At 39.1% G+C, this 19,001-nt stretch overlaps 1 pseudogene; it reads right to left on the minus strand.

Annotated features, from left to right (window-relative positions):
- Nucleotides 1–1,146: 1,146 nt before the first annotated feature.
- On the minus strand, nucleotides 1,147–17,122 carry LOC123813385 (annotated as a pseudogene).
- Nucleotides 17,123–19,001: the final 1,879 nt, after the last annotated feature.

Genomic DNA, 19,001 nt, shown 5'->3' on the forward strand with positions numbered 1-19,001 from the left:
CTGGGTCAAAAGGCAGTTCCATTTTTAGTTTCTTGAAAAAATTCCATATTGTTTTCCACAGTGGCTGCACCAGTCTGCATTCCCACCAACAGTACACTAGGGTTCCCTTTTCTCCACAGCCTTGCCAGCACTTGTTTGTTGATTTGTTAATGATGGCCATTCTGACAGATGTGAGATAGTATCTTATTGTGGTTTTCATTTGCATCTCTCTGATAGCTAGTGATGCTGAGCATCCCTTCTTATATCTCTGGGCCCTCTGTTTGTTCTCCTTGAAGAAGGGTCTATTCCAGTCCTTTGCCCATTTTTTAAATTGGATTGCTTTTCTTCCCTGGTGTGGAGTGCTGTGAATTCTTTATATATTTTGGAGATCAAACCTTTCTCTGAGGTTTCACTGGTAAATATATTTTCTCATAATTGGTTCCCTTTTCATTTTGCCAGTGTTTTCATTAGCATTTTTAGTAAATCAAATAGGGTTTGTTAACTTTCTCTGTTTTATATTTCTTTTCTACTTCATTGATTTTCTATCTTAATTTTAGAATGTGCTTCCATCTACTTTCTTTGGCGTGGCTTTACTCTTTTCCTGTGTTCTTGAGATGGAATCTTACATAATTCATTTTCAACCTTCCTTTAAATGAAAATATAAATACTCTTTTGTTTTTATGTGATTAGTGTTTATCTTAGATTTTAACTAGTAAATTTTAACTACAAAAATAACAATAAGTGCCATATAGCTGATGGGGTTTGTTTTTTTTTTTCTTTTAGAGAGAAAGAGATAGAAACATCCATTTGTTCCTTTTGGTGCTCCACTTATTCAAGCATTCATTGATTGCTTTCTTGCATGTTTCCTTACCAGGGATCAAACCAGCACCCTTGGTGAATTAGGACAATAATGCAAACCAACTGAGCTATCCAGCCAGGCCATATAGCTGACATTTCATTGAGCTAAACAACAAGTGTTTATTGAGCTGCTGCCACGTATCAGTAGCTGAGGAAACATTATAGAATGAGACACATACCTTATTCTCATGGAACTTATGTATTATTGGGGGCCTATAGGTAGTAATCACATAAACCAACAAATATATGAGATGATGCCAGATATCCAAATGTTTATTGAGCACCCATTATTTGCCAACCATGATTATTTTTAGCTCACACAAAAACAATTTATTACAGAAAACAATAATTTGAGGAGTCTTAGTCATAGATGGTGATCACAGCAACACCCCCTTCCTGCATGTGCTGTTGGAAGAGATGGGGGTGACATTCTCAATCTGTCTCATCTTTATTCCCTAGGGGGCAAGGGTGCTGAGATATGACTCGGCCCCTGGTCCATGAGTCTTGATCCTATTTCTCACTGTGGCTCAGAGTTTGATGTGAAGAACAGTAACACTCAGCTCCTTCCACCTCTGGGCACATCCTAGGCAGCCAACATTGTAGCATATGGAGAGGGCTCATTACAGTCAGCCTTTACCTTCACTCCACCAGTAACATGGCAGATGGTTTCCTTGCCAGAAACACTAGTGGCATGGACAAAAGCATCATTGAAGGATGCAAAATGTAACAGATACCAAATACATTTTCTCCTTGAGCCACCTGAGGTCTGAGGCTAATGACCTGTTCTTCCTCCTTTTCCTTCCCCTTGCAAGGTGCCATTTCTGAGTATCTTCTCCAGACTCTGCCACACAAAATAGAGAATGGAAAAGCTTATTTGCCAACCATTGTTAAATGATTATGACTTTTGTTTTAAAATTAAGAAAAACCAGTATGAATACTAGGATGACAAAAGAAAAGAAAACATACTTAATATCAACAACTAGCTAAAAGTAAGGCATTATTATGTTCATTTTACAAAAGAGACAGCTAGGACTCACAAAGATCAATTGAACCAGTTTATAACCAACAGGTGAATAGTGTCTCCGAATACTTTCCCAAGTGGGGTTTGCCACCCCAACATATGACCTTTTTGGAATATTGATTATATTAATCTGGTTATTTTTAAGAGAGAAGACTCAGGAAAATCCTTTGATCTTCGCTCTAATGCCTACAAGGTTTAGATAGAGGACTAGCTCCACAAAGGGAGTTATCATCACAGATAACTAAAGTTTAATATGAATTAGTATGTGATAAACAGAGCGGAACCTATTAAGGCCTATTTGATCAAAATCTTTCCTGTGTCCCATTGTTAAAGATGGCCCAATAGACATTTCCTTACCAAAAATGTGTTTTTCTATCTCCATGCTAACTGCCTTCCTCCTCTTTCTTTTTTCTTTTAATTGAAATTTTAAAAACACCTTTTTATTTTTTTAAAGATTTTATTTACTCATTTTTAGAGAGGGATGGGAGGGAGATAGAGATAGAGATAGAGAGATAGAAACATCAATGTGTGGTTGCTGGGGGTCATGGCCTGCAACCCAGGCATGTAACCTGGCTGGAAATCGAACCTGGGACACTTTGGTTCCCAGCCCGCGCTCAATCCACTGAGCTACGCCAGCCAGGGCTTGCCTTCCTCCTCTTTCAAGTGCCAAACCACAACTCTCCTTTCTCCTTAGCTCATGATGGCATATGTGAGGACTGTCTAGAAAGTGTCCAGACATGCACTATGAAAAATAGAGACATTTCTTAAAGAAGATACAAGATACAAGAAACAAGAAACATTGCACATAGAACAATAACACCATAGTCCCCTTCAAAGTAGGCATTTTGGGACCTCACACGTTCTCCCAGGATCATTAGCAACTGCAGCACAACGTTTCTTCTGTTCTGGTAGCAGAAGCCATGGAACAATTTTGCCATGACATGTTTCATGCCAAGATCCTGCAATAAAATCTCAGGCACACTAGTTTTTGGAATCCCCAGATCAGCTTCTAGTTCTTGCACTGTCAGTCACTGATCTTTGTTGATTGCAGCCTGTACACATTCAACATTCTCAGGTGTTCTGCTTGTTGTTGGCCTCCCAGAACATGGATTGCTTTCAATAAAGTCTCAACCATCTTTGAAGTGTTAGTGCCACAATTTTACTTGCACTATACCCATTGTATCATTCCCCAGAGCTTTCTGAATCATCCAAATAATTTCTGCAGAGGAATGTTCAAGCTTAACATAAAATTTGGTGCAAATTTGTTGTTCTGCTCACTCAGTCACTTTGAATGCAATGACCACACAGTATACATGCTCACTCAATAGCATCTGCCACTGACTAATAATACATTGAAGTCATCATTGTTCACTCATACACATTCTAGTCCACTCTCCTTGGCTGCCAGTTTACATGACATAGTACAAACCTTTCTCATTATATTAACATGGCTGGACTTTTTCCGGACAGACTTCATGAGCCTTAATTGCTTGATTTGTCCTGGGCCCCATCGTCTTATGAAATGAACTCATGTATGTACATACATTATTAAATTTGGTTATTTTTGCTGTTAATCTATCTCATGTAAATTTGATTATTAGACCAGACAAAAGAACTAAGAAGGAAAAAAGGAAATTTCCCCCCTACATTACTCTATCAAGACTAATCTTTCAGAGGTCAAGGTACTCTATTAAGGGGTTTGTCCCTCCATCCTACTATATTCTATGACTCAAAGATAGTTATAAACTGCATATATCACCTGATATTTCCAATAAAATTTTATTAATTTGATTGGTCTTTGGTGGTAAGATCAACACTTGATATTTGACTTGCACAATCAAAATGTAATAACAGAAGGGCATTCTGAGATTATTTTATTTAATATTTTTATCCATAGATTAGTAACAGGCGGGATGGGAAACAAGTGTGTAAATGATTAGTGTAAAGCTATAAGAGAAAACAAAGGAAACAGAAAGCACGTGTCTTACAGAGCCACCACACCTTCACAGAGCATTCGCATTGTACCAATGAGCATTTCATTCAGCCTTGAAACTCAGAATGTTGTCAAACATCCTTCTTCCTTTTTTCTAAAAGGTTGCTTATTTTAAGTTCCTTTTTCATGCATTCCCTAAGAAAAGCCTCACAAATAAACAAAAGTACTCCATGCACATACCAGCTCCTAGCAGGAATCTCAACTGCTCTGTTGTTTGTTTCCCTTTGCTTTGCTGCTCCAGGCAGGCAGCACACAGGGCACCCAGCTTTGCCTTCAGCAAAAGAGACTGAAGAAAGAAATCCCAGGACCCAAACTGTTCAGAAGATTTTCTGCAAATACTTCAAGGCCAGTGAATTTCAAAACCTGCGACTTTTGCTTTAAAATAAAGAAGGGCCAGGATGAATACCAAATTGGATGCTGGAAGGCTGGGAGAGAGTGACAATGACTGAAGAGAGACACGTGTGTTTCTGCAGCCTCCTGAGACATTCTGAAATGGAGGAGAGGGAGATCTAAGCTGTGAAGAACATTTGTGAAGAACAGATTTGGGGCTTCTTTAGCACATACACATTCACTTCCACCAGGTTTCTATTCCAAAGGTGGGCTAACCTCATGTGACACGTAACGCCAATGGCCAAAACCCAGCTTCTACTCTCACTGTTTTAGACTATATGGTGAATACTGTTCAAAAACCATCAACCTGACAGTAGAATTATGTCTAATTAACACTCTTCTATTATCTCAGCAAATAACAAACCTGCTGCGGGGAAAAATGTGTTCACACTTCCTTATCATATCAGGGTCAAAAAACGTGTTCCTAATTAGCTAAAATCAATTAATATGGCAGCAAAATTAATGTATTTATACTTCTAAAGGTATAGTCAGAGGAGGGTCTAATATATAAAGAAGGTGTTGTAGTTTCTGAAAGCAGTGAGCAGAGGTCAGGGCTGAGCAGAGTTTATGAGAAGAATCTGATGGACATTTATTTGAGAAGCAGAAGACATCCTGGGGTATTATAGGACTTGGGTGATTATAATTGTGATTATTCATTAAAACTTGGGGGGGGGCATGTAGTTAATCCATAGTGGCCATGTAGGTCTTGGGCACTTATTTGCAACCACTCACATAAACACAAATACTTACAAATGGAAGAGGTGCTTCAGACTGCTCATTAGTAGGTTCTTTATGAGTTAGTTATATTTTCTGTAAAGCTTTAATGACTAGTAACTATTTAGCAAACTTTTCCTTTAGGACTACACTCAGTTCCAACTTTGAGACAAAAAGTGGTACTTGCCAAATAACCCAGGATGGGGGTCCACAAATGACCTTGTTGCCATTCCCTCTCCAACTATAGTGTTTTGCTACCAAGAATACTGAACAAGTTATGTGGCTTGAGAGAACTATTGCTAACATCATAATTGTTAACAGAGAAATGCCCACATTGTGATCATAGTTAAATGTGATCTAAAATTACTATCATTTCACATACCATGATCTCCTTCTATTCTAGATCAAAGTGTTTGTATATGTGTGTGTTTGTTGTTTGTTTGTTTGTTTTAATGGGCACTTCAGCAGATTATACAACAAAAGTTAGCAGCTCCTCTAATTAGAGCTGACTCTCACTGAAATCATCATCATCAGAAGTTCCATCTGAGTCCTCTGCATGAAAATGGACACAATGGGTGTCACGTTCTCCCCTCTGTGTGTGTGGTGTTTGTTTGCTTACAGAAGTGTCTGGAGGCCTCTGCTGGTGTTCAGGAAAATATCAAATGAGATAGAACAATGATCTTGAATGGATTCTAAGCAGATGAACCTCCTTTGCATGTGATATATCTAAATCTTTATTTCCATAAATTTTGTTGGCACTTTTTCATCATTATAAACAATGGTTAGCTGGTTATTATCATTCCCCAATGTCACCTTTTGTAAGTGCACTGTATGACCACACAATGCCCTGTGTTGTCTTGTCTGGCAAATGGCATCTTATCCTGTGCATCCTAGCTGCACTAACTCATCTGCCGGGAGATTATTTTTTCACCCTCTGTCAGCTTGTATCATGTCTGAACTCCCTGTTCACCAGGGATTACGGCAGATTTTCCATCAAACCAGCTGTTTGCTTTTTTTTTCTTTTTCAGTAATGGCAAAACAGCTTTGTTATAAATTAATGTTGTCCACATCAGAAGGGCATAGAGGGAATCAGCTTCTGTTTCATATCTCTTGTATTCCCAGTCTGGTAAAACTGAAAAACACTACAGCACAGTAAAGAGCTGCCAGCAGGAGAAATGGGTGGGAGACAGTAAAATCTGGAACAGACAGGCAGTGATTATAAAATTATTTCTAAAATATGCAGGAAGAAAGGAACTGATTACCATTAAGTGTGACCTTGCTGTGTGACATAATCTTTTAGTAATTTCCTCAAAAATACCCATAATAGGAGCATTTTCTTTTCACATTCAACAGCTTATAAAATTCATTTCAATATTTATAATAAATAGCCTCAGTATTCTCCATTCAATACAAGAAGAGCACACAGAAGAGAAAAAATAGAATTAAGTAACACAACCAGCAATATTATTGGCAATGCAGGCATCTATATATTTCAAAATTGAACCCAGTCACACTTTTGAGTATAAAAAAGGGAGATAATTACTGTGGGTTGCCACGTATCTAAGGTCTGGTTTCCTGACAGTACACCCTGAGACTAGGATTCTTCCACAAGTGGTTTTTAAGGGACTACTCTCAAGTAAGACCACTAGGAATGAAGGGAGCAAGATGAAAAAGCAGAGAGCTTGCTTGTTTGTTTTGTTGATTAGGTTCCACTTATAGGTGAGATCATATGGTATTTGTAGTATTTGTCTTTCACTGCCTGGCCAATTGGGGGTAGGATCAAGGGGGTGGGAAGTGGGGACGGCTGGAGTGGAAAGTGGAAAGAGAAAATGGAGACAACTGTATTTGAACAACAAAAAATAAAATTAAATTTAAAAAAAGCAGAGAGCTAAGGAAGGAATTGAGCTCTGGTATAACCAGTATCAGTCTGAGACAGTAGGATTGAAGCAAGCTGCTGTTTCCCTTCTGGAGTCAAGACAGCAGGTATTTGGAACCCTTTCCAGTCAAGAAATGACTCAGAGGCCTCTTCAGCCCCTCTGGATGAGGTGGCTCCAGTTCCCCGGAGGATTTCAAGTGTGAGTCATTATCAGTAGTAACTATAGCAGCCTTCAAAGGGCTCCCCCAGGTACGGAGAGAGACTTCCAGAGTCTATTACACTATGTGCTGCTTTGTGGCATATATTGAGAAACAGTGTTCAATCTCATAGCAAACAAAGTCTTATGACTGCCAGGTATATTTTAAAGCTGAAAGGTGCTTTAGGCAATAAAGATATGCATAGTGATAAAAGATGAATTGCAATTTTCTTAACTATTCCACCAATCATATCTACAATTCCATTTTTCTATAAGATAATGGGTACAAATCAATCTTTCTAATGATTAAAAAAATAACAGTAGGGTTTTATTTTAATAATGAAAGTAAAATAAAATCTTATTTAATTATTAAAATACAAAATTCTTTCTATAGCTATACTTTTGGCAAGAGATGGATTTTTAAATTGTAGATGATATTTGAGGTAGCTCTTACTCTTTCTCAAAGATTTGAGAAAGACTATTCTAATTCCACTCTAACTTTACCACCTTTCCCTGTAAAAATCAGAGTACTCATTTTTATGGTATTTTAAGGTTTATGAAATTTTAATTGGGTAGAAAAATAACCCTGGGATTTCACTTACATCTGTGAAGTTTTTGATAAGCAGCTTCTGCTAACTCATAGAAGTAGCAAAATGATATTTGTTCATTTTATAGTCTCTTTCATATCTGCCATAGTTGAACACTTACCATTTTAGATAATTCTGTGATAATTCTGTGAAAGATTTCCAAATAACCCTAACAATATCTTACATGTTGTATGGAGCTGCGACTGTTCACAGCATGCTCTCCATCTCTATGGAACATTCTTCTAAATTGTCACTAGGCTATACTGACTTTAGCTTAAAACAAGATCATGGTTTGTAAATTCAAGGACCTGTAAAATTTAGTATGTGTTCTGCTATCAATTAGCTGTGCGATCTTGGATATGTCACTCAATCTCCCCAAGCTGCAGCTTAATTTTCTATTAAAAAAACATGATGGTATAGATAATATTACCATCTACAGTTATTGGGATGATTAAATAAAGTGCATATTCGATGAAGACAGCTCATATAGTACTTCATCTTCTCCTCAAATACCATGAACAGATAGAAAATACATTTTCTAAAGATCCAAAAATAACTTGAAAACAAAGAGTTTAATTGGTAAGCCCAAAGTTTTCAAAGCACTGTTTGAAACACAGAAAGCTACTGGGACTCAGTTATCTGGAAAATTCAGGCTGAGGGAACACTGTGGGTTCCCTCACTCAGAGTTAGTGGATGGAAGTAAAAGAGAAGGCCCTGAGGGAAAGTTTCTTCTCTCTGCCTTAGCATTGGCATACTTGTGAAGGGTCATGGAGTGCAAAGTTTCAATAGCAGCTTATGTGTGATGATGCTCTCACTCAAAGTATACTGTACTATACCATCACCTTACACAAGAGCATTTTAGATCCCCTTAAATATCTGACACATTTTAAGACATAGAACAGAGACAGATAGAAAACAGTTGTTGAGAGAGGGGAAACTTTGCAAATAAGATTGTTTCAGAAAAGAGTAGCCTTGAATACATGAATGCTATTGAAAACTACCTGAAAATTTTAAAATGCCCATTAATCTTTTTGTGAGGAAAAAATTAAACTATACATTTGTAAAATTAATGTTCTATTTTATCAGATAACCTTATACCTAGTTTTAATTTCTCTAATAAATATTGTTTCTAATGATCGCCTGATTTCATATCAAATTTAAAGTATTACTGCATTGAAGGATCTAGATAACTGTACCATGTGTAACTACTCCAAGGGAAAGAGCAAAATCTGCTTGTGGTACCAGACCCAGGGTCAAAAAATCAATATTTGCATTCTTTTATTTTGCAAACCATATTTCTTCTAATAATGACTTACTTCCTATTTTTCCATTCTCCTTGGAGAGATTAAACCTTTAATAATCATCTTGTATTAAAAGCTTCACTTGTGTACAGATAAAAATTAATTATCACCATTTGCATAATTGTTTCACAATAGTTTAGTAAAGTTAAACAAGTAGGAGGAGGGGAAGGTAGAAACAAGTTTAGGTGTATTCTGTGTTTCATTCTTCATGGTCACTGAAGTGTTTCACCAGGAAAGAAAAATATTTTAAAAAATTGAGGTGAAAATGGTAGTTTAAAAATTTTATACAAAAAAATAGTTTCCATTTTTTCCATTTTTCCCATTATTTCCATTTTTACTAAAATGAACTATTTGAATATTCATTATTAAAGACTTGATCACAATTTAATGCTATAATATTTCATTACTTTCATTTTGGGGCCACCATAAATCAAAAGATTGTAATTCAAATGTATAGTAATTTATTCTTGACCTTGAAGTTCATTACAAACCATCTGAGGCTTTAATTATTTTTGGCAAGGTGGGAACATATCAAAGAAGACCTGCTGAAATGAGAAAAAGAAATAAGGTTCATGGGCACTGAGGTCTAGGAAAGTTAGCAAATGTATAACCAAGTAATATCTAAAGAAAACCCTGATACTAAAACCTGACAAATAAATAACAAGAACATACAGACCAATGTTTCTAATAAAAGTGCATGTAAAAATTCTAAACAAAATTTCAGCAAATCAAATCCCACAAATCTAAAAATGATAATACATCATGACTAATTGGGGTTTTGCCAGAAAGACAAAGTTAAACATACAAATATTAATCAAAATACTTTAGCAGATTAACAAAGAAAAAAACATAATTATCTCAACAGATGTAGAAAAGTATTTGACAAATTAAAATTTGACTAATTAAAAAAACTTCCAAAAAACTACAAATAGAAACTTCCTAAACATACTGCAGAGCATTTATGAAAAATCAACAGCTGACTTTTTATGAAGTGGTAAGGTTATTGTGAACAAAAAGGGGCTATGTGATAAACCTGACAAGCTCAGGGGGCGGGGGTGGGGGAGTGGACATGGTGGCCTGACAAGCTAAGTGACCAAAAATAACCTCAGGACAATCTGATCACAAAGTCCCAACTGGGAAGCCAAGGCAAGTAGTCACATCCAGGCCTATCTATGGCTATTTTTTAATCACACAATTTCTTAAATCATAGGATTTAAAAACGTATGATCTTCAAAAGATACTGCGGAGAGCAGGACCAATAAAATGGCATTGATCCAGTAGAAATAGCATAAAGTATACAAAACAAGATGGTGTCCCTCATGTCAACCAAGATGGCTGCCAGTCAGCTCTGACACCTTGGTTCAAGAGGGAAACCACCCAAGTTACACTACACACATCTGTCAAGGAGGCACATCCAAAATACCTGCACACGTGATCAAACAGCCACCCATAGATAGGCTCCTGCAGAAATTCCACATTCTTTATCGGGATGCCAAGACACTTACCAAGAGAGCCAGAAGCATTGACTACACTGAGGCAGGCTCCAGACCACTGCTGATACAGCCGAGCCCCACACACCAGAGTGCTGCTCCATACCATGCTGATCTCCCTTGGCATCAGTCGCCAGAGGCTCTGCCCTGCTGGACTGAGGACTTCATCTGCCCTGCTGCCCTCTTGTCTCCAGAGATCCCTCCCTGCAAGATGCTGAAAACTCCCTTGCCCACTGTGCTATCTCCTGAACCTGAAGACTGAGACTTTGGGACTCGCGTTTGTCATTCCCCATTGATTGCTGTGTGCATGTGTTATAATTTTCTTAGATTGTTAGAGCGTGAGTAGGATATTAACATGTGTTGATGTTCTACTTTGAGTGAACCTCCATTCAATAAAAGCTGAGTGAATAGCATAGTCATTGTGTGTGACTCTTGTCTACTCCTTGGTGCTGGGCTGCTCAGCAGACAGCTAGCCCAGCTGACTTATAGGAAAGACCATGTACATACACTCGTGACAGATACTATTGGTGACTTTCAATTCTGACCAAGATAAATTAGTCCCCTTCCTCCCAGATCATCCCTTCTACCATCCATAAAACACAAACAATAATCACAGCTAGTCTCTGAAAAGCTAAAAAGAAAGCAGATATTTCAGAACCCTGGAACTTGAGATAAGTTCCCTGTTTCCTCATTTCCTCATATGTATCCCAGATAGCACCCTGCAGAAAACTCCAATAAGAACTGCTAACAGGTACAAACTCCTTTTAAAAATCTCCAGAGAAGCCTATAACCCCTATTCAAAATACCAGGAAAAATGTGGCCTAAAAGTACAGAATACATTTTTGGCAATATTCACCCTCCTCAAACACACTCCCACAATTTTAGTTATGTGGTAGGCAGTTAGACAAACATGAGCAGAGTAGGAACAATAGGCCAGGTACTGAAGGTTACCAGAATGGAAAGCTCTGGGCAGCTAGCAACAAGAAAAACTGGGCTGAAACCACACCCCCAGGATGATCTTTCCTCCTCTAGCACATTGCTGGCATATAGTTTAGGCATCCCTGAATTTTCATATCAATAGTCATGCAATAGACCCCCTTAGAGGAGGGACAAGGGACCAGAGACAAGCATCATTTAACTTGGACCAGGACAAGAGACAACAGGACTGGTCTTCATAAGTCAGCCTAAAGAAAGAAGTGGTTAGCCCCTCCCAGCTGGATAAGGTGCCTTTGCCACAACCCAGAGCAGCTCTTCCAGCCACCTGCCTGATTCTTTTCTTTCAAGTGTACTTTCCCTTTGTTTGCTGAATAAACAAATGTTCTCTTTCTATTTGGGTTCCTTGGTTCTGAATTCACTTCTTATCTGAAGTCTAACATCTGGTGCCATCTAACATTTGGTGCCATTTGCTGTCAACAGCTGTGCCAAGAAGGAAGCTGCTCTCACCTCTCCCACCACTTTACGTCCCTCATCCCCTGTGCAGGGACATCACACAGTAGTGCTCCAATCTCCACCCAGTGGTGCCAGCAGGGTCAAGAAGTAAGCAATTTGTCTACCACAACCCATCCCCAAACCTGGCTAAAGCAGGCAAAATTCTGATTCCCCTGCAGAGTTAGTGTCAACATGACTGAATGGGGAGTTGATCTTATATATCCTGCCCAGGAAAAGCTGAGGGTACTTTGCCCTACTCGGGTGGTATCAGTGGGGTCCAGAAATAAACTGAGCCTCACTCTTACCTGCAGCACAGAGACTTAATGAGGGAATGAGAAGTGGGGCTTATCACCACTCTGCTTCACAAGCTCATCCCAGTGTCACTGGAGCCCAATGAGAACTGAAATCAATGGTGACAGGAGGTGATGGGGAAAAGGTGGCATTATGTGCCAATTCACTTCCCTCCTCTCCTCCCCTATTGGCAGCTGGGTCCTCTCAGAGGAAAAACTCAGTCTGAGCCAATGTCACACTTTCATTAGCCAGTGTCAAAAGGACCAGTAGAGGAACTGAACTTCTACCCCACCCATCTGTCACAAAGCAGTGTGACTTGGTGCCCTGCATTTGTAGAATAGGAAGCTAAAAATAGAGATATTTATTAAAGAAGATACAAGAAACAATGTATATAGAAAAATAATGCTTCAATGCCCTTCAAAGTAGGTACCTTGGGACCTCACTCAGTTCTCCCAGTCACCATCAGCTGTTCCATCATATTTTCCCAAATCTCATCAATGGTGTGAAATCTCTTCCTTTTTAAAGGTGATTTTGGTTTTGGGAAAAGCCAGAAGTCACAGGGCACCAAATCTGGGCTGTAGGGGGGCTGTGTCACCTGGGTGATTTGAGTTTCACCAAAAAACACTGCATGAGATGTGATGCACAAATGGGCATGTTGTCCTGTTGAAGCTGCCAGTCACCAGTTGCCCATAGCTGTGGCCTTCTGAATCATCTGAATAATTTATGTGGAAGATTGTTCAAGCTTAACGCAAAATTTGAGGCAGATTCATTGTTCTACTCAGTCATTTTGGATGTGATGGCCACACAGTACACATGCTCTCTCAAAGGCATCTACGCCCCCACTGACTAGTACAGTGAAGGTGTCATTGTTCACTCATGCACATTCCAGTCCACTTCTCTTGGCTGCCAGGTTACATGAGATAGCACAAACAGTTCTCATTATATTAACAATGGCTGGACTTTATCCAGACAGACCTTGTATATATCCACCCAGCCCTTTGCTACACCTTAACAGTGGGAATACCTACTAAGAAAAAAAGGAGTAAATAGAATCTATAATTTCATAAAATAATTTACAAAATATCCAGGACACCCAAATGTCACTCATTCTACCAAGAATGAGAAAACTATCTCAACTAGAATGAGAAGACAATCAGCAGATTCCGAGATGAGATGAGTCAGATATTAGAATTATCTGACAAGGATTTTAGTGTCAGCATCATAAAAATACTTCAAAAAGCATTTAAGAATTCTTATAAAACAACTAAATAATAGAAAACTCAACAACAACAACAACAATAACAACAAAATAAAACGTATAAAAGGAACCAATGTTGCTGCATTACAGTAGCAACAATGTTAATGGTAAGAAGTGATCAAATTGGAGGTTTGTATAGAAAAGGCAGAGACCAAAGGATTTTCAGATGCTTTGTATGTGGGGTATGAGAAGAGGAGAGAAATCAAGGATGATCCTAAGGTTTTGGCATAAGCATGGGAAAGAATTTTGTCATGTAGTTAGGGAGTGGAGGGGCTGAGGACTCTATCTGAACTGAGCTGCTATTTCAGCCACTTTCTAAAAATGGTCCATACTTTTGGAAAATACCTGGAAGATAGATCTACCTTTTAAATCCTTGACTCTATAACACAATAGAGTTGTGGCAAACACAATAAGCCACAATATGTACAATTATATTTTCAATTTCAATCAACAACAGGAGCAGCAACAACATGAAGGCTTGAAAATCACTAAAACTAAAGATACTGAATATAAGAACTAAACAAATGCCCAATTGATATAAGATACTATGACCTGTTAACTCACCTGCTGAGTTATAAACTCAAATGGGCCAAATAAGCCAGGCTTGAACTCTCTGGCAATGTCTTAAGAGCTTTAATCCTGAGAACTCCAGAGTTTTCTCAGACAGATACTTAAGTAGATTTTACAGTAAAAGATATGCTCACTTTGTTAGAGAACCATCCTAATACACCAGGGCTGTGGGCTAGATCCCAGGTCAGGGCACATATAAGAAGTGACCAATTGCCCTGGCTGGTGTAGCTCAGTGGATTGAGCGTGGACTGTGAACCAAAGGGTTGCTAGTTCGATTCCCAGGCAGAGCACATGCCTGGGTAGTGGGCCAGGTCCCCAGTAGCGGGTATGTGAGAGGCAACCACACATTGATGTTTCTCTCTTTCTCCTTCCCTCTCTCTAAAATAAATAAAATCCTAAAAAAAAAAAAGGAGTGATCAATGAATGGGTAAATAAGTGGAACAACAAATCGATGTTTCTCTCTCTCATTTTCCCCCTCCCCTCCCCCTTCTCCCCTCCCCTTTCCTCTATCTAAAAATAACCAATTAAAACATTAATTTATAAAAGATATGAATGAATCAATACTCTGTTGATGCCTTGTTAATGAATAATGAAGTCTGATTGAGTGACATATGTTGTAGCAGGGGTGTGTGTGTGTGTGGTTTGTGAGTTGCTGGGAAAAATAATGCCTGGAGCATTATACTCCACACTCTTACCAAAGGTGACCTCTGGGGAAGAAAGCAAACTTGACAAGCAGAATAAAAGATAGGAAGGTAGGATGATGTCTTTCTGAGATATATCTCTGATTTATTTGAATTACTTATATTTCTTTCATAAATTTCTTGGCAATATACAAAAGGGGAAAATATTTGTAGGGCTTTCTACCTTCCCACTTCAACTTAAAAAAAATATCACATGCTTTCTCTGTAAATTTAACATTTTCTGAAATCATTTGCTTATAGATATTCCCACAGGAATTTCCTTGAGCTGCACACTGGTACAGAGGTTAAACAACTAAAACCCATGCAAATATACACTGCTTTTCCCTCTTACTTACTTCATCTCTAGCTAACATCACCTCCCAAAATAATTAATACAAAAAGGCAATTGGAACTTGAGAAAGATAAAATAGCATTTACATTTCTTTATGCAGAAAAAATAGAATACATTCAATAAGGAAACTGAATGCATTCATGAATAACCACAAAATAATCCTGTTGTAATATTTGCCTGTAAGTCAAACTATACTTTTAATATAATGCTTTATGTTATGTCACCAAATATTCTGTCCGCATGCCTCATTTTAAAATGTTTACTAATATCTCCTCTCTCTCCTTATTTACCTCCAAGGAGCATACCTCACAACCTACTCTGGACTCAGAAAAGATCTTTCCTTGCTAAGATCAAAGCTCTATGAAAATAGCTTGGTCTGTGTTTGTATCTGAAGAGAAACTGCCTATATAATCCTGTGCTTGATAAAGATGATTTCATAATTGACCTGCTGAGCATAAGTGGACAGCTTAATGCACACAGCCTATGAATCTTCATATTAATTACTTTAGCTCCCAAACTGTGTGTAGTGGGAAAAAACTAGATGGAGGTTAGAATCTTGACTCTATAGCGTACTGCGAGGACTTCAATGGTCACTTAACCTCTCTCAGGGTCAGTTTTCTTGTCTATAAAGTGAGGATTAAAATAGTCACTTCACTAAGTTGTCATTGAAGCTTAACAATCTCTAAAGAACTTGTGAAACTTCTTACTGAGTACCAAGCACATAATAAGCCCACAATAAGTGTTAATTAGTTTTAAAATACGATCCAGAAAAAAATATATGTGGAACATCAGATCAGACTTGAGAACTGCAAATAAAACTAAGGCTGGTCTTGCATGCAGAAAGAGTAGTGTTGGCAGCTACTTCAGTAAAATGGGATGTGAGAAAGATTTTTATTTGCTTGGTGGTCTCCTTGAGAAATGTTCCCTTTAGTTCCCTTCAGTCAATGTGCCACCTGATAAAAGTGATTTACTAATTAGGTAACATACAAACAAAAACTAGGTTTCTCTTCATAATGAATCCAGCCCCACTTGCTATAACCCAGCTGACCTAAGAACAGCATCAGACAAACAGCAGGAAAAAGCACTAGTCATTGAAAGAGGGGGTAGAAAGCAAGCTGAAGCTGAGGGAAGAGAAACAAAGAAGGATATGTAGGCTCACTGATCAGATTCACTTAAGGACCACCTGTGTCTATGTTGTAATATCTGTAAGTTTGCATGCAGGGAATTCCACAAGCAAGGAAGCTTATTTCAGGTTTGAAGGCATCCAAGTCCTGACTCTTAGCCCAGCAAATATTGACAAAGTGAACTTGGCAAAGTAGGAGTTCAAGTGAAGGTACAGGCAGGTGCACTGTGCTTAGATGCTGTTCTGGAAATTCGACTGGGTTTGCCAAACTTCATCAGTTTGCAAGTTGGAACTGTTTGGCCTTGCATAACCCCAATTCAAAATGATGATTAATGGGCCTGTTTCTGCAGTGAAAAGAAAAAAAAATGTCGGGAGAAATAACTATGTCTTAGAGAAAGGATTAACTCCTTCCTGAAACTAGCTTCCCAGCTGGACAGCAGCAGGGGTAGTGTACACAGGATCCATATAATGTAGCATGAACGCACATTAAATTTTTACCTTATGATTTGTCACCTCAGATTCTCCTTGAGGTGATTCTGATATAATTCCCAATTAGTGTAACACAGGCACATATGTTAGATTTACTTCACTTGTAGAAAACAGAAAAGATGAAATCAAAGCAAACACATTTGAGGTCTGTTTCCAGACAAAATAGTATAACAAGGACTGGCTTTACATAACACCCTGAAACACACAGAAAAGCAAACAAAAAACAACAACAAAATTATGAAACAGTGGGCTTCAGACTCTGACAAAGCAGTAATCTCTGAGAGAGGGAGACATAAAAAGGGAGTGCTCTGATTACCCTGGTTTACTCCATGGTAAAAGCTTCCAAGCTGTAGTGGAGGCAGAGACCCAAAAGGTCTTCAGGGTTGAGATGACAGAGTTGTGAGTCCAGAGAGATGAAGACCCTATCATTTCTAGTGCATCCAGAGAAGAGCACCGGAAAGGAAAGGCTGCACAGAGAGATAGCTTCAGGTATCTGGAGAGGGTCCTTCTTGAGTCTTGAACTAAGTGTGATCAGTGCAGGCCTGAAAGGAAACTCTCCTCAACCAGGGAAAGAACCACCCAAAAGGAGAAGGAGGAAGTCTATGAAGCTCCCAAATGAAACATGCTCGCCTTCCAGTTTGAATTCCCACCAGTCAGAATAGGAAAATCTCACAATCCCTAGTGGAGTACTTAGAAGGGTGTTGCCTTAGTAGCTGGGCAAAATTCAACTTAAAGGCTACTCTGGTTCTGCCTAACAAAGCTAAAACACAAGCTTTGAACACAACAACTTATCTGTGTTCTACAATAAAGTTCAAAAATACTTGCATGAATACAAGAATGTCTAGTTCCCAAAAAGGAAACTAATGTCTAATAAAAAAAATTACCAAGCATTCTAAGAAGCAGGAAAATACCACCCATAATGAGAAAGAACAATCAATTGAAACTGACCAAGCAATGACCTCAATGATAAAATTAGTAGTCAAGAGTTTTAAAACATTTATTGTAACTGTGTTTTCATATGTTCAAGAAGGCAGATAAAAGCTAGATACTACAGAAACCTGGAAGAATTTTTTAAATAAGAACAAACCCAAACTAATTTCCAGGCAACATGGTGGCACAAATAAACACAGCTCACCTCTTTGTACAACCACATCAAAATTACAGCCAAAATATAGAAAGCCATCACTCAGAACTGTTGAATGGAAGTCTGACAACTATGGAATTAAGAAACACATGCATCCAGACTGGTAGGAGGGGCAGAGATATGGAAGGGGATGATACCATACCCACATGTGGTAGATAAAAATTCAGAAGGGATGTCTCAGGAGGGAGGAGTCCCAGTCCCACATCAGGCCACCCAGCCCAGGGCACCAGTTCCAGGAAGATAAGTGTCCATAACTTCTGGTTGCAAAAAAAGAGCAGCAAAGATTGAGTCAGTGGAAGAAACTTCTGGAGTCCCAAGCAGTTCCCCTTAAAGAGCCCACACACAGACTTACTTAGACACAATCCCTCTGAGCTCCAGGACCAGAGTAGCAGCTTGAAAGGCACCATTGGCATAAAAGGGAGAAGCTGAAGTGTCTGGCACCAAGGTGGGAGCTAAAGGACAGCTTCCTCTCAGACAGAAAGGAAGGCAGAGGCCATCGTTCCTTTGTTGAGCCATCCCCCACAGAGGCACAGAGCTGGCAGGTGGGTGCTGTATCCGATATTCCATCAACCTGGCTAACAGTTTGCTCCACCCTGGAGATCCCCTGAGACTGTGTCCCACCCAAATTATGTGCCCACTCAGACTGTTAACCATGACTTTTCCATATGAGTTGCTGGTCTTGGTTGGTGCTTCACAACTTCCTACATCCTATCAAACAAGCAACAGCCAGCCTCAGCAAGCCTCTAGATCCTATACCTCTTGCTAAGTGATCCAGGCCCAGCACTAGCAGCAGCCACCCTAGATTTACAGCTTGGCTTCACCTGGGAATCTCTAAGTGCAGCAATAGTAGCACTCATCTCACATTCCTTTATGCCTAATGCAAGGTGGCCCAAGGCAGAACACAGGTGGGGTATGACCTTGGCCTGCACCACCTAGGGAAACCCCAGAGCCTGAAAACCCAGTGGACAGCTACAGACCACATCAGAGTACCAGCACCCTACCCCTGCACAGTTGATCCTCCACAGAAGGTGGAGGTTAGTGGTCAATGGTCACAGCCAATCCTTGCAGTTGAGTGGCCTGGGTAAATTCTCCAATTGACCTGCCAACAGCAATCAAGGCTCAACTACAAAAAGAGGGTGTATTTAGCCCATACAAATGGTATACCTCGAGTACCCAGCTTGGGTGATAGAGGAGAGCTACTGGACCCTACAGGACATGTACTACACTAGGCCACACTACCAAAAGAGAATGTCATAGCAGC

Source organism: Phyllostomus hastatus, unplaced genomic scaffold (assembly GCF_019186645.2).
Source record: "Phyllostomus hastatus isolate PE091 unplaced genomic scaffold, TTU_PhHast_1.1 phas_contig_1, whole genome shotgun sequence".
Taxonomy (NCBI): domain Eukaryota; kingdom Metazoa; phylum Chordata; class Mammalia; order Chiroptera; family Phyllostomidae; genus Phyllostomus; species Phyllostomus hastatus.